The sequence below is a fragment of the Zootoca vivipara genome, chromosome 8 (genome assembly GCF_963506605.1).
Source record: "Zootoca vivipara chromosome 8, rZooViv1.1, whole genome shotgun sequence".
In the NCBI taxonomy this organism is placed as follows: domain Eukaryota; kingdom Metazoa; phylum Chordata; class Lepidosauria; order Squamata; family Lacertidae; genus Zootoca; species Zootoca vivipara.
Genome location: NC_083283.1, coordinates 30,391,368 through 30,405,818, shown reverse-complemented (window position 1 = coordinate 30,405,818; position 14,451 = coordinate 30,391,368). Strand labels below are relative to the sequence as shown.

Below are 14,451 nucleotides of genomic sequence, written 5' to 3'. Positions count from 1 at the left end.
GAAGATTCCTTTTCATTCTTTAAACTAAAGTCCCTTGTGAAAGTTGCAAAATAAAATTTGGTGTTCTAAGGGAGTAATTTAAGATTAATATTAAGCCACCGGTGGGGGAAAATACTACAAAGCATTGCTGAGGTTGCTGTGGTAACTTCTCAGTTTTTCCTTAGTAGTCATCTAAATAGTCATGTAAAGCTTTCATTAGTGGCCAGCTCAAATTAGACCTTCCCCAAGGCAAACTGAACTCACAGATGGACTTCTATTAAAGCTTTTTAAAATTGAATTAGTGATTGTAGTTGTCAGTTGTTTTAAACAGCACAAGGATTTTTTGTTTTTGTTCTCCCCCCTCCCAAACATTTTCCACCTTTTAACTTTGCTGTTCCTGTAGTGCTTCTTTAGGGCATCATTAGTGAACATTTGGGGCAGATGCTGCAAAGTTATAATCAAAGTCATTTTGCTTTTGTTTTTATGCATACATTTAATGTTCCTTTCAAATATTTTCAAGACCATTCTGACCACAGAGAATGGTGCAATAAAATGGCAAATGCAGTTCAGTGTAAGCAAGGGCAATGTGCTGTAGATTGAAGCTATATATATATATATATATATATATATATATATATATATATATAATCTTAACTTCATGTAATGTATGCAGTTATGTGGTCTGAACTCATGGTGACTAGCCAGCAAATGGAAACTTGGTGGGTAGCTCAGGGAAAATGACAACTAGTGCGCAGCAGCTGTGAAAAAAGGTGAATTCCATGTTAGGGATCATTAAGAAAAGGACTGCTTTCAGTTCCTGTCACTGCACCTAAAAAATGATATTGTAGAACTGGAAAAAGCTGCAGAAGTGGGAAACAAACAAAAAAATGATTTTGAAGCTGAAACAGCACCCCTATGAGGAAAGGTTACATTTGGAGCTTTTGGGCTTGCAAAAAAAGAGAGAAAAGAGTAATGGAGGACATAGGAAAAAGTGTAAAAAAAATACCAGTATGCATGTGTGAAGGAAGTGGATAGGGATAGGTTTTTCTTCCCCTCACATGGTGCTTGGTGGAAGATTCTGGACCAGCAAATAGGCATACTTTACATTTTCTCCCATGAGATATAGTCATGGCCACTAGTCTGGATGACAAATTCATGGAGGATAAGGCTACTGGTGGCTACTACTAGCCATGGTGGCTGTATACTACCTATGGGAGTGGGTGGTGCTGTGGTCTAAACCACTGAGCCTCTTGGGCTTGCTGATTGGAAGGTTGGCAATTCAATGTGATGGGGTGAGCTCCCATTGCTCTTTCCCAGCTTCTGCCAACCTACCAGTTCAAAAGCATGGCAGTGCAAGTAGATAAACAGGTACCACTGTGGCAGGAAGGTAAATGGTATTCCTGTGCACTCTGGTTTCAATCACGGTGTTCTGTTGTGCCAGAAGCGGTTTAGTCATGCTGGCCACATGAACCAGAAATCTGTCTGTGGACAAACGTCGGCTCCCTCAGCCTGAAGCGAGATGAGTGCTGCAACCCCATAGTCACCTTTGACTGGACTTAACCATCCAGGGATCCTTTACCTTTTCCTTATACTACGTACAACAGTGGTTTTCAACCAATGTGCCGTGGCACCTTGGGGTGCCTTGAATGATGATCAAAGGTGTCACAGGCAACACTGGCCTCTGTCTCTTTCTTTCTTTCTTTCTTTCTTTCTTTCTTTCCTTCCCTCCCTCGTCTGATGCGCTCTCGTGTCTCTGCCTCCCAAAGGCTTGCACAGCTGTTTGTTGAAGCAGCCCTGGCTACAAGCTCCCCAGGCAAATGGTGCCTCTGAGGCTGACCAGGGGTTGCTTCCGAGGCCCCTGTGGGGCAGTGTGAGGAGGCACCTCTTTGGGGGGCAGCTCAGAGAGCAGGGCTGGTGGCGGCAGCTGCCTGGAGGACTCCCAAGGAGAGGAGAGGAGGCTGAGGGACGATATTTGAGAAAGGGTGAGAGGCTGCCAGCTCTGCAGGCAAAAGGTGATGTAACTGGGCTCTTGAGCCCCACAGGGGTGCAACAGAAAGAATGTAGTTGGTTCAAGGGAGCCGTGGACTCAAAAAGGTTGAAAACCGCTAGCCTGCAGTATTGGAGGTCCCATGCCTCTGAATTCCAGATGCTGGATAGCCCAAGTGGGGAGCATGTTGCGGCTCTAATGTTCTGCTTGCAGGCTTCGCATAGGCAACTGACTAGCCACTGTGAGAACAGGCTGCTGGGCTAGATGGGCCTTTGATTTGACCCAGTAGGGCTCTATTTATATTTAGAGATCTTCTTAAAAGTAGGCAGAGTCAAAATTGGGCGGAATAGCAGATGCGTCTCTTGTCTTCGTACAATAGGCTATGTTCCAGTCAAGCAAAAGTCAGAGGTTTCTGCTCTCGCACACCATGAAGACATCTCTCTGGTATCCATCCATCCAATCAACCAAGCAAGAGGCATTATCACAGTTCAAGAATCTACTCCAGCCAAGCAAAATGACTCATGGAAGGAGTGTTGCCTACCAAGGAGGGACAGTGCCTGAGAGAGTGCTGAGAGCAAGGCAATGAGTCCTGGAGGTTCCAAGCCCTGTTATGACCTCCTGACTGTCAACAAGTCAACCACATTCAGCAACAAAATTATCTTGGGGCTACAGAAACTCTCCTGAGAGGAAGGCTATGATTTGACTTCTTAGTTTGGAGGAGAGAAAGTAAAAGGCGGTCATGGCATGCAGAATTCGGATTGGGAGGAGGTTTGTTTCCCCCCCCCCCCATAATATTTCATCCACTGGATCCTGCCCAGCACCTTTGCTATTTTTTTTTATCTTTTTGTTTGTTCATTGCATTTCTGCACCTCCCAATAACTGACATTCTCTAGGCAGTTTACAATAAAATCTGAAAGCAAAACAAAAAATCAAATACACATAAAATCTAAATCAGGGTAAAATAGCACATTAACAACACAAACAGAATAAAACAGCACAAAACTGAATAACAACCTCTGGTTGAAGTTTAATAAAAAGGGAGCATAATCACTGAATTTTTAAAACTTATATGCGGTCTTATAATTAACTTGCAATTATAATAAATATAAGGCCAGAACAGGAATGAAAGCTTTGTTTACCTCATGTCTTTACATTGCATGTGAATGGCATAAATATTGCTCACAGCGTTGTTGTTTTTTTAAAAAAATAACTGCACCAGATTTCACTGGCATGCTATAATATTATATTCAAGCCTTTTTAGAGATCCCATTTAGCAGAATGGTTTATTAATACTCTGTTAATAGTCAATCTTTTTTTCTTTTTTTTCTTTTTACAAAAGTCTGATTAAAAAGTAGGCCCAATTCACTGTTACAAAAAATATTTTATTGATTGAATTCCTTGTGGCTGTTTAAGTTTAAAATTATAGCTAAGGGGTAAATTGCAGATACTACATCTCGTTTTAGTATTAAGATGGAAATGTTACTCAGATTTGTAATACTAATTAAACTATCCTCATGACCCTTGACTTCTAATACAAAAGTTGCTTCTGTGCTGGAAACAGATCATTTTCTTCAAAGTAACCTTTGAATTATGCTAAAAAATACACAGGTGACAGGCCAATGAGGCATCATTGCCACAGAATAATACTTTTCATTTCTCTTTTATATCAAAAATTAAATACAGATCTTTGAGGTTCAGGTCTCAAGGAGGTTTAGTCACATGACTCCTATTAATTTTAATAGGGTTTGCATTGGTATATCTGCACTGGAATTCATGGGGAATTAATGTCACTAGTTTTCACTCTCCCCATCTTTGCTCTCTGAACATCATTGCTTAGTTTCATGTAGCTTAAAAGGCCCTGAAGGGGAAAGAGGGCAGGGACAAATAATTAAACTAAAAACAATCAGATTTTCATAAGCCTTTGCTCATAAGAAAGGTGATAATATGTAGACAAGCCTCGTATGTTAGATTAAAAAGATAAACCTGACAAATTATTTCAACCCTGTAAACCTTTCCTCCTTGAGTGGCACATCTTGTCAGGTGAAGGATCCCCATCTGTAAACAAATACCTAAACTGGAATGAAAGTGGACCTATAAGGAGAAAATGGGAATGGTATGGAATGCTGGAAGTTCCTACCAGCAAGGGATCTACTTGATCTTGGTAGGCAGGGATTTTTGTGTTTTCATTTTAACCTTTTAACCTACGTTTTATTATGTTGTTTGTTGTACTTTTTGTTTAATTATATTGGACAGGGTTCCTCTCAGCAGCCCCATCAATGAAAGACCTGCTTTTGCAGCAAGGCTTACCCTCCTTTTCCTTCCCACACATTCTGAATTTGTCCCCAGCCGGATGGTTGGGGGATCTCTCCATCTGGCAAGCTGAGAGGAATGATTAGAAGAATGCAGCGTTGCATTTTTCATCCATTGTATTTATACATTGTGTGAATTGTTTTCACACTTTTGTACACCAGCTTGAAATATTCTGATGAAGAGTAGTTAAGAAGTGCTTTAAATAAACAAATAAATGCTTGAGTGTGGCCTGCTATTTTGAATTTGCTATAACCCAATACACACTTTTCCAGCAGTAAAATGAATATAAGGAATATAAGAGAACCACTTAATCAGTTCATTTATTCTATGCTCAGGGTAGCTCTTGGTCCAATTAAATAGAAATGTTAGCATTTCCTGCAGAGTTACTCATCTTGAAGCAGTACGTAAGAAAGGCTTACTTAGATTTTTGTGTTTTAAGTCCAAAGCAAAACACTGTTCCAAGCAATGTTGCAACATCAGAAAGGAAGCATGAAAATAAGAGCTGGGGGTATGATATCGGAACCACAAATGTTCCTGTTGACAGTAGTGCTGTACCAAATCTGTTTGAGGTTCGGCTTTCAAAGTGAGAGCTACCATTGGGAGGAAGAAGACAAAAACAAAAGAGAGCAATGCACTTTCCGCTTAATCCCTGAGCATAGTTATTCTTTCCTTGATTGGATGCTGCATTGGTGCCTTAAACAAAACAAAACTATGATCCCAAACAACAAGGGATCACGTACTGACCATGATAACAGAGGATCACATTATCAACCAGTTTTTGCTGTGTAATGACATCAGTTAGGGTGGACGGAACCTCCCACAGCCTTCATTCTAAAGGGAAGTGGGAAAGGGAACATTACTCAGGCTACTGGACTGTTGTGTCCAATTCTATTGTATTGACTGTCAGGCCAGCACTGTGGATCAACTACCTTGGTCTAGCTCTAGCCTTCTTTGCTCCTCATAGGGCAGAATGTGAATGGACATGCACATTGGTTTGTGCATTGCCATCCATATTCTGTCCCAATTAGTCAACCAAATCTGACAATGTCATATCCACATCATTTAAAGCACCTTGAAAGCACAAGACTTCCACTGAAGAAACCTGGGAACTGAAGTTTGTTAAGGGTGTCATCAGTTCCTGCACCTCTCAGGTGGGTACCATTGCTATTATAAGAGAACAAGGGAAGTGTACATGGTGAGTTCTGGCACCTCTTTTTCTAAAAAAAAGGGGGGGGGACTAGCACTGGGTGTCGATAGCTCTGCTCAGTATTCTGGGCATTCCCACTGCTGGTTTGGGAACCAGATAACGCACAACATTAACCAGAGTTCACATCTATCCTGTATCCATCCTGTCATTTATTATGAAATACTATGCTTTGAGACATTCCCTCCCAAACTAGCTTTGATCCAAATTGAGAAAAAAGAATGACTGAGCTGTGTGTCCTAGTTTCTTTTTCCTTAGGCAATCATACATGCAACACATGTGTATTCTATATTTCCCCCTCTCTTAGTTTTTCATATTGGTCGAAAGAAATATCTGGCCTTGAACTAGCTCGATGGCAGAGGAAAACGAGTTAGCTACTACTAGTGCACAGCTAATGAGTTCAATTTTCCGAGAATCTGTTTTTATAGCCTGGAAGTTTGGTTTTATTACTGCCTCTTTTTGCTACTTCAGAATAATTTGTTGGAACAGATTCACTTCTTGTGGCCTCCTTCCATGCTCACATGCTCCTGAAGACCTCGTTCTCCTTTTGATGGATTCAAAATACTACTTGATTGTGGTTTGATATCCATCTTCCTTTATTTAGCATCTTGTGTTATTTTTAATGCAACAGCTTGCAGTAATGCTACTTAGTCTGAAAGTCTACTGAAAGAACCGGTCACACACACACACACACACACACACACACACTAGCAGAAGCATGAGGAACCAAGTACTCTGTTGCGCTTGAAAATGCAGGTTTTTTTATTCCAGTAAAAAAGATCGATCCTGTCACAGTATCCACATGCAAAAGATGCCCACCAACACAGCACAGAGAAGAATCCTCATCTGGGGAAAAGACAAAGAATTGAACATGATTTGATAGCAACAATATCTGCATTGCTTACAGTTTAATAAGAAGCAGGGATTCCAGCATTTCAACGATGTTCCTGTTCCAGATATTAGATGATGGTCAGCTCGTGATCATAGTGTTTGTCTAATGAATATAGCAATCATCTGTAAAATGGTCCTCCCACAGTGTAGACTCTAGACAGGATAAAACATATGGATAGCTGAAGTGCCATTGGTACACTGATGGTACCTAACTCTATTTCTCATTTTTACAGGTATTATTTAAGGCAGTGAATGTGCTGAATCAATGGCCCAGTTCATACATAAGTGTGGTGAGTGCTGTTTTACCCAGGTCCTGTATGTGGGCTTCCCATAGGCTTCTGGTTGGCCAACATGAGAATAGGATGCTGAGCTTTTGGTCTGATCCAGCAGGACTATTCTTATTAATCTCAGTTTGATCATCATTGTTTATTGGTGTGGTACCTGAACGTTCGGTCCCCCTTTTCCCTTCCTCCACAGTTTCCCATTTCATCCAAACCATGAAACAGCAGCTCTAACTTCTGACTACAAACCAGGATTGCAAACCATAGTTCAATCCTTGTTTGTTTCCAGAGTGGTCTAACAATCAGTCCCTCTTCTCTAGGAACTCTGGGTATCATAGCTCTGTGAGAGGAATAGGGGTGCTCTAACAACTCATTGCACCCCTTAAACAAATGACAGCTCCCAGATAATTTAGGAGAAGCCATGACACTTAAAATGCTGTTTGAGTAAGAGCTGTTCGACAGTGGAATCTGCTGCCAAGGAGTGTGGTGGAGTCTCCTTCTTTGGAGGTCTTTAAGCGGAGGCTTGGCAGCCATCTGTCAGGAATGCTTTGATGGTGTTTCCTGCTTGGCAGGGGGTTGGACTGGATGGCCCTTGTGGTCTCTTCCAACTCTATGATTCTATGCTAGCATAGTGCTTAAAATGCGTAATGTGAATGTGGCCTATATGTAGTTCAGGGTCCATAAGAGTGTTGTGTATTCTAGAACAGTTTTAACATTTATATTCAGACAGGCCCTAACTCTGGAAGTTAAAGTGTAGCATTGAGCCTATGGCTTTCATAAAGCTAAAGAAAGCAGTCTACGCAGATAGACATTAATGGTAGATCTGAATTATCTGAAATAGTTCTGTAATTCTAAGCTCACTAGAGTAGCAGAGTAGAAAAGCCTCATACATGCCAAGCCCGAAATGTTACATACAGCTGCAGTTTGATAGCCATTTCTTCAGTTACATGCAAGACCATATGCTCTTACGCCATGCATATAGGATAACTATGGAAAATGCGTTGGCATTATTCATTCACATAAAATTGTCTGTACGAATTAATATCCCAGCTGGACTAATGCAAAACAGAAAGAAACTCTTATGCTGCCTTGCAAACTATACACATGTTGAACTCATGAGATAAAAAATTGGATGCAGCCTGAACAGCAGTGGGAGCAGCTGACGAGGGGGGTGGGGGTGGGGAATCACCATTTGAGAGCCACTAAGAGTACATCAAAGAGGGAGATGGAGCAGGAACTAAGGTTACTTACATATTATATGTGTGTGTGTGCATATGTTTTAAAAATGTAATCATTACTTTTAGGATAAAGAAATGGTACCGATTGGCTTCTTTCCTTTATTCATTGGGAGATTGTACTATATATTTATTCAAGATCTATCCAAACCTATCACAGGTTTGAGGTCTTTGACTTGCTTTGTATATTGTCAAATTACTGAGTGGAGTTCCAATGGAAATACTCAACTGGAACTTCTTCTTCTTGCCTAATGGTAGTAAATTCAAAGATACATTGCAATCAGATATATCCAAAGATTTATAATGCGCAGAATCTCAGATAGTATATGATGGAGGATATACACAGTTCTATGGAGCCCAGATTTCGTAGTCCTCATGTTTTGTGAAGAAAAGTTGGATAGCTAATGTGAAAAGGTTAGCTATCCAGAAACTAGAAATAGTACTTTTAACCTTCTAGCAGCTACAGCCTAGGTATACCATTTGCATTGTTCTCTGCTTCCTTCCAGACTCCCCCTCCCTGCTGCCACTTGTACTGTGTCCTATAGTATAGAGCCTTGCACTCTTCACTTCCACCACTCTAGTCTTTGAATTTAAATTTTGCTAATAGACTGGACTAAAGTATTAAAGAAAATCCTGTTGACAGGATTTGGGAAACCAGACCCCCCCCCCCGAGAATGGCTTTGCATTCAATATCACATGTATAAGACATGCATTGAATGGATATTGTGACATTTTATATCCGCATGCACATTTTTTCCACACTTGCACAACTATAAGGCTAAAGAGTGGTCATATTGTTTCCTCCACTGTCAGGTTGCTGGTGCTAAAAAGCAGGGCCATAGTTCAAAGGAAGCACAAATGTTTGCATGCAGTAGGGCCCAGCTCTGAGTATCTCCAGCATCCAATCATAATCTAGTGGAAAAAGGGCTGAGTCGCTTAAATTAATTATTTGATTAACCTTCCCCCAATGAAATTTTAAAGAAGGTCTTAACTTTGGGTGGATTGGATCTATTGTTAGCAGAAAACAGAAAATGATGTTTCTTTTATTACTAACAGTCCAACATTCCAGATGTTAATAGAACATGTTAAATACATTATGTGCTATTGGATATTCATTATGTTTGAAAAACCAGGACCTAAGTCTGGAGGGGGCAGGGGGAGTGAATTTTCCTTTTAAATTGCATGAGATGTGAGCATTATTTTTCATTGCCCACTACCAACATGTTCTATAGTATGTCTCCAAAGATCAAATCATCTTAAAAGCATTCTTACTCAGCTAGTCTTGGTTTGGCCAATGAAACCTCACACCTGGATAAGAGAAGCAGAATTAGACCATGATATTCTTTGGTGCTCATTTTTATATAAAAACCTTTGCATTCAGAAATATGTTGTCAACCAGCTCTCCATTCTGTCACACTCTGGGAGAGAGCCTTGGGGTAAATTACTTAACCTAAAGTCACAATTAAATTGCACTCCAGGTAACTACACAATATCCAGTGGGGAATGGGAGTGTGATAAAAATTGGGGTGAAGTGCAGTGGGTGTGTGGACAGCAATAGTACAGCATTTGTGAAGTCAATCTCTATGGCATTATTGGCATGCAATGTTGGAAGAAGACAAAGCTAGGCCAGGAGTTGTAAGGAAGGGGATTTGGGGGGGGGGGATTTGAGGTACTTGTGAATCTTAAGTCAAATCCAGTTAGTGAGCTGTCTCTTTCAAAAACAGAGAATGAAATTGTGTTTATGGTTCCACAATGAGGCTGCCTGAATGATATCAACAGAATCCTGGAACTTGCTTCTGAATCCTATACACACAGTCACAGACCTACTGAGCTTCCCAGTTTAGAACCTAGGCAGCTGTTTCATACCGAGTTAGAGATTGGTCCATGTAATTCAGCACTGTCTAGTCTAATGGGCAATGGCTCATCGGGTTTTCAATCAGGAGACTTGGAGATGCCAGAGACTGAACTTAGGACCTTTTGCAGGCAAAGTATGGGCTCCTTCACTGACCTGCAGCGCTGAGCCTTGCCCCACACAACCTGAAAGTATACTTTGGAACACATCTAATGGCTCCCCATGACTGCATGGCATGGATGAAGATCAGTAGTGGTAGGCAAGCTGCATTTCTAAGAAGTCCTGGGTTTCCTAGTCCACTGTTTGGAAGTGGATGAATCCTAGGAGGAAAGGGGGCAATGAAGACAAAATTAGATAATAGATACAACTCACAGGAGTAGCCCATACATTGATCTTCTGACAGCTGGGAGTTGATTGTGTGAGTCTAGGTTACAGGCTCTTCCCTTAATTGGAACAAGGCAGAAGAAGATGCATATGCACCCAAGGGCTTGCTTATTGTACAGATGCTGATCCACATGACCATCTCTTCCATTGCTCTCCAAATGCTTCTGGTCCTTTGGCACTGATAGTGTAAGTCCAGGTGAAGCCCTTTTACTCAAGAGGAGAGCATGCAAAAATAATTGCATGTATTAGGAGCCTGGCTGATCTTACACTTCTTTCTGTTTCCTTGCTTAAAAGTGTTTTTGTTACAACTTGTTTTGCTGCCTTCTGTTAGGTTGGTAGGGCACAGGGGTGGGGAAGTAATCTGATTCCTCAGGCATGGACAAACAGTTCAATTAGCATATTCCCTACTTTTCTCTCTCTCTCTCCCTCTCCTTTGCTTTAAAGTACTCTCCATTCTACTAGTCTAAGGTTAGCTGGTACTTGTAATACCATCTTTTTAAAAGAAGGTGGTTATTGTTTGGAACACCAGGAACTTCCCTTTCACTGTTTCAAATATCTGTAAAATGTCTGATTTCTAGTAAAGATACTGTGTTGCCTCACTTGCTCTGCTGCTTATACAATCAAGATAGTTACAATACTATGCCACATTACTGATTCATTTATCTTCCTGAATCTGACCCATAACAGAAAGTTCAAGCAACGTACAGCTAATTCCATCAAGTTCTTTAAAAAAGAAGTCTTTATTACTATAACCTATGTGGTTTCCTTCCACTTTAGAATAGTACAATTTTACGTTCTAGTTTGTATTGTTCCCACAATGAACTGCCCTATCATAATCTGAGTAAATGCACAAGCAAAGAGAGTCATTTAAAGCAATGCCAGTAGTGCTCTGCAGCCAGAGAAGGTATCATTACACTTTCCTAGTCTCCCATTATCTAAGTGGTGTGTGGGTGTGTACACGTCTACTCAGAAGTAAATTCTATTGAGTTCAGTGGTGCTAGTTGTGAGGAAATGTGCAGTGTCCTATGTGAAATGGCTATGAGGAAACTCACAAGCAGATTATGGCGACACAAAACAAAAAGTAGCACATGGAATTATATTAGCTTGGTTTTGCAAGCAGCACACCTTATCAAATCAACTAACAAAAAGTTTTCGATAACAGCAGTTCTTCTTTATTTCATATTTGTTTCAATGCCTGATATCTCCTCATGGTTTTCCATTACAATTTCTTTTAGTAGTTTTGCAGCTTAAGTCACTGCTGGGGGGTGGGAGTTGTTGCAATACGTCCCATAATGTTTCCAAGCTGCTGTCAATAAGACTTCTCTATATTTGAGCTGTGGACATTTTTCTGGCCACTCCATGCTTCTCTACTACCTGAAAAGAAAAACACAGTGCAGTTACAAACCGATGCACAAGTAACAGGAGAAACATCAGTTCAGAAGCAATCTTCAGATGTTGTCTTGGTAGCATAAAGAGAGAAAAATTCATATCTTTACTTCATACAAAACTGTCCTGAATAGGGGAAGCCCTAAAAGTAATAATAATCTGATTTACTAATGTAGCATCAATTTGTTTTTCTGTATTTAAAAAACAAACACTAGGTTTAATAAAAGAACAACTAAGATGAATTGAATTTAGGATAAATGCAAGAGATAATGTCTTCACACTCTTGAATACATAGAAGGGACATGGGTGCATAGAACATAACAAGGTCTAGAGTTGGAGCTTTGTGTTTACACCTCTGCCTGTTGAAGAAACCCAATGAGCAGTTTAAAAAGTAGCTTCCTACTTCAGATATGGGAAAGTAAAAGTAAAATGAAGCTCTGGCTTCATGCAGTTCTCCCTTGTGTTTGAATGTTCTGTCTCAGAATCCCAGACATAGACTGTAAACATGAATTACTTGATGTGCTATACACATCAATCATATACAGTACCTCATTGTAGCTGCTGTGATACCAAAGGCTATGTATTGCTTCCGCACCCAACTTTTAAAGGCCTTAAAACCCTATATTACTGTCCTTTCCAAACTATTTAGTTGACATAAGTTACACAGACCTGGGCGAAGGTGTTGTGCTGTGAGCCCATCCCTCAGTCATCAGCAGTAGGCAATGTGTGTTCTTCCAGATGCTGTTAAACTCCAACTCCCATTAGTCCCAGCCAGCACAACTAATGGTCAGGAATGGTGGGAGTTGTAGTCTAGCAACATCTGAACAGCTCCATGTTTGATACTCAGGCTGTTAAAGATGACTGTGGTGCTTTTGGATACACCAATGACAACAGATGCCAGAACCTCTGTAAGCAAAAATCTTTACCTGTTATGCTCATGGTGTGAATGTTTATCTAGTGGATCTCTGTACTAAGCTTTTGCAAGGATTATTGAAAATGGAAATTCATATTTTAATTTATGAACACTGGAACCTGCATTTGTTAGTGAGAAAGATTAAGGCTGCAGTCCCATGCACGCTTGCCATGAGTTCCTAAGTAAGTGGAACTCAATGCAACTAACTTTTGAGAATACATGTATAGGATTGCAGTCAACATTTCCATATTTTACTGAAGGACAATGAAAAATTTCTAAGTGAAATTCATGGTTTTCAGTTTTACTAATAATGTTATAATAAACTTTAAGGTGGGGTAGAAATATTTACAATAAATGCATACACTACTACAGTTTGCTTTCTCTGTCCTCTTTCTGCCTTACTGCTAAGAGCTCTGTCCTGCTGCTCCTCTTTCCCAGTGACTTTCCCCTCCAAATCAAGCAACACTTCTTATGGAGATGTCACCGCAATGACTGTTAATGGAAGTGACATCATCGGGGCAGAATATTGGGGGCAGAGGTCCGGGGCCTCACTCAACAAAATCAGCAAGAGGAACAGCAAATGTAGCAGGGATGGCTTACATCATTTGGAAGTAAGCAAAGTAATGCACATTTATTTTGTTTTACTTCAAACATATCTATACCACCTTCATCAAAGATTCCAGGGTAGTTCACAACAAAATAAGCACATCACCAACATCCACAGCAAACCTGGCAATGACTATAAAGTTCCACAGTAGCTCAGAGCAGGACTTTCATTGGGTCTGGCTCTGATCTGTGGCCCACCATTCTTGCTGAACTACAACAGATGCCCATGAGCTGTACTTTCCAGAAATAATTAAATACATCTTTGTTTCAATGAGCCTTTCCAGGTGGACGAAAAGGTGCCTACCTTAGGTAATTCCTTTTGTATAGTTCTTCACCCCATTTCACTGTTTTTATTACATGTTTGCAAATTGCCTGGACACACATGTAAAAAGTGACTGACTGATTAATTGTTTAGTACAGAGTCTAAGTTAACTAACTTCCACCACTGCCTGCTGGTTGGATGTGCCAAAAGAACCTTGGGCAATGAAGTTTGTGCTGTTTATGGGCTTTTGCCCAATGCTGCTGGATGAAGTAGAGAATGTGATGAAAGATTGTAGAAGAACAATGGACTGGGATGCCCCTAAGCAACTGCTGAGGGGCTAGGATACAGGCAGTCATATGCTTAGCAAAGAATGGTTTTGTTCCAGAAAGAGAGTGGCCTTCTATGAGTATGGGGGCATGGCAGACTTCTAACATTAAAGTTGTTCTCTTGAAAAATAATATGTAGTTCTTGTTAGCAAATCACTCCTCCGAGGCTGCATGTTGTGATTGGTCATAAATCCCAACAGTTCCAAGCAATCCAGGATTTTTGTTTAGTGCTTCAGGTATGATTTTTTTTCTATTAAAATTGGGGCGGTCTCCGAAAGGTGTTTGTGTAAAACCAGTTCATCTTATTTGTTTGCCTCTTTGTTTTTTGTTGTTTTATACCACCCTTCCTCCATGGAGCTCAGGGTAGCTTATATGGTTCGTTCTTCCAACACATTTTATTCTCACAAAACCCCTGTGAGACTGGTTAGGCTGAGAGAGGATGACTGGCTCAATGTTACCCAGCAAGATTCCCAACTGAGAAGTGGTAGACTCCCAAGACGAAGACTCTAAGCACTGCACTACACTGTCTCTCTCACTTAGGTTTCATGATGTATTTAGGTTCAGGTGCTAGACAGTTTTACAATAAATGATCCTTGCCCCTTTGGGGGCTTTTGTTTTTGTTTCATTGTAACTGTCCCTTTACTGACCTGTGCAAGATGGGTGCAGTGTTCTGACAGACAGTGGTGTACCAAGCCCAGGCAGTACCTGGTGTGGCGCCTGTGTGGCACCCCGTACGGACTGCGCATGTGTGGCATCCCATGTGTGCGCACTCCGTACGGGGTGCCGCACATGCACAGTCCGTATGGGGTGCCGCTGGTGCACGATGGCCTTACAG

At 40.8% G+C, this 14,451-nt stretch overlaps 1 long non-coding RNA gene across 1 annotated transcript in view; it reads right to left on the bottom strand.

Moving 5' to 3' along the window:
- Positions 1-6,293: 6,293 nt before the first annotated feature.
- LOC118090079 (uncharacterized) overlaps positions 6,294-14,451 on the bottom strand; it is a 39,006-nt gene continuing 30,848 nt past the window's right edge. Inside the window, exons 2-3 of the long non-coding RNA XR_009558004.1 lie at positions 10,112-11,497; positions 6,294-6,326 (exon numbers count right to left, since the gene is read on the bottom strand). This is a non-coding gene — a long non-coding RNA (uncharacterized LOC118090079). The remainder of the gene's footprint in view (positions 6,327-10,111; positions 11,498-14,451) is intronic.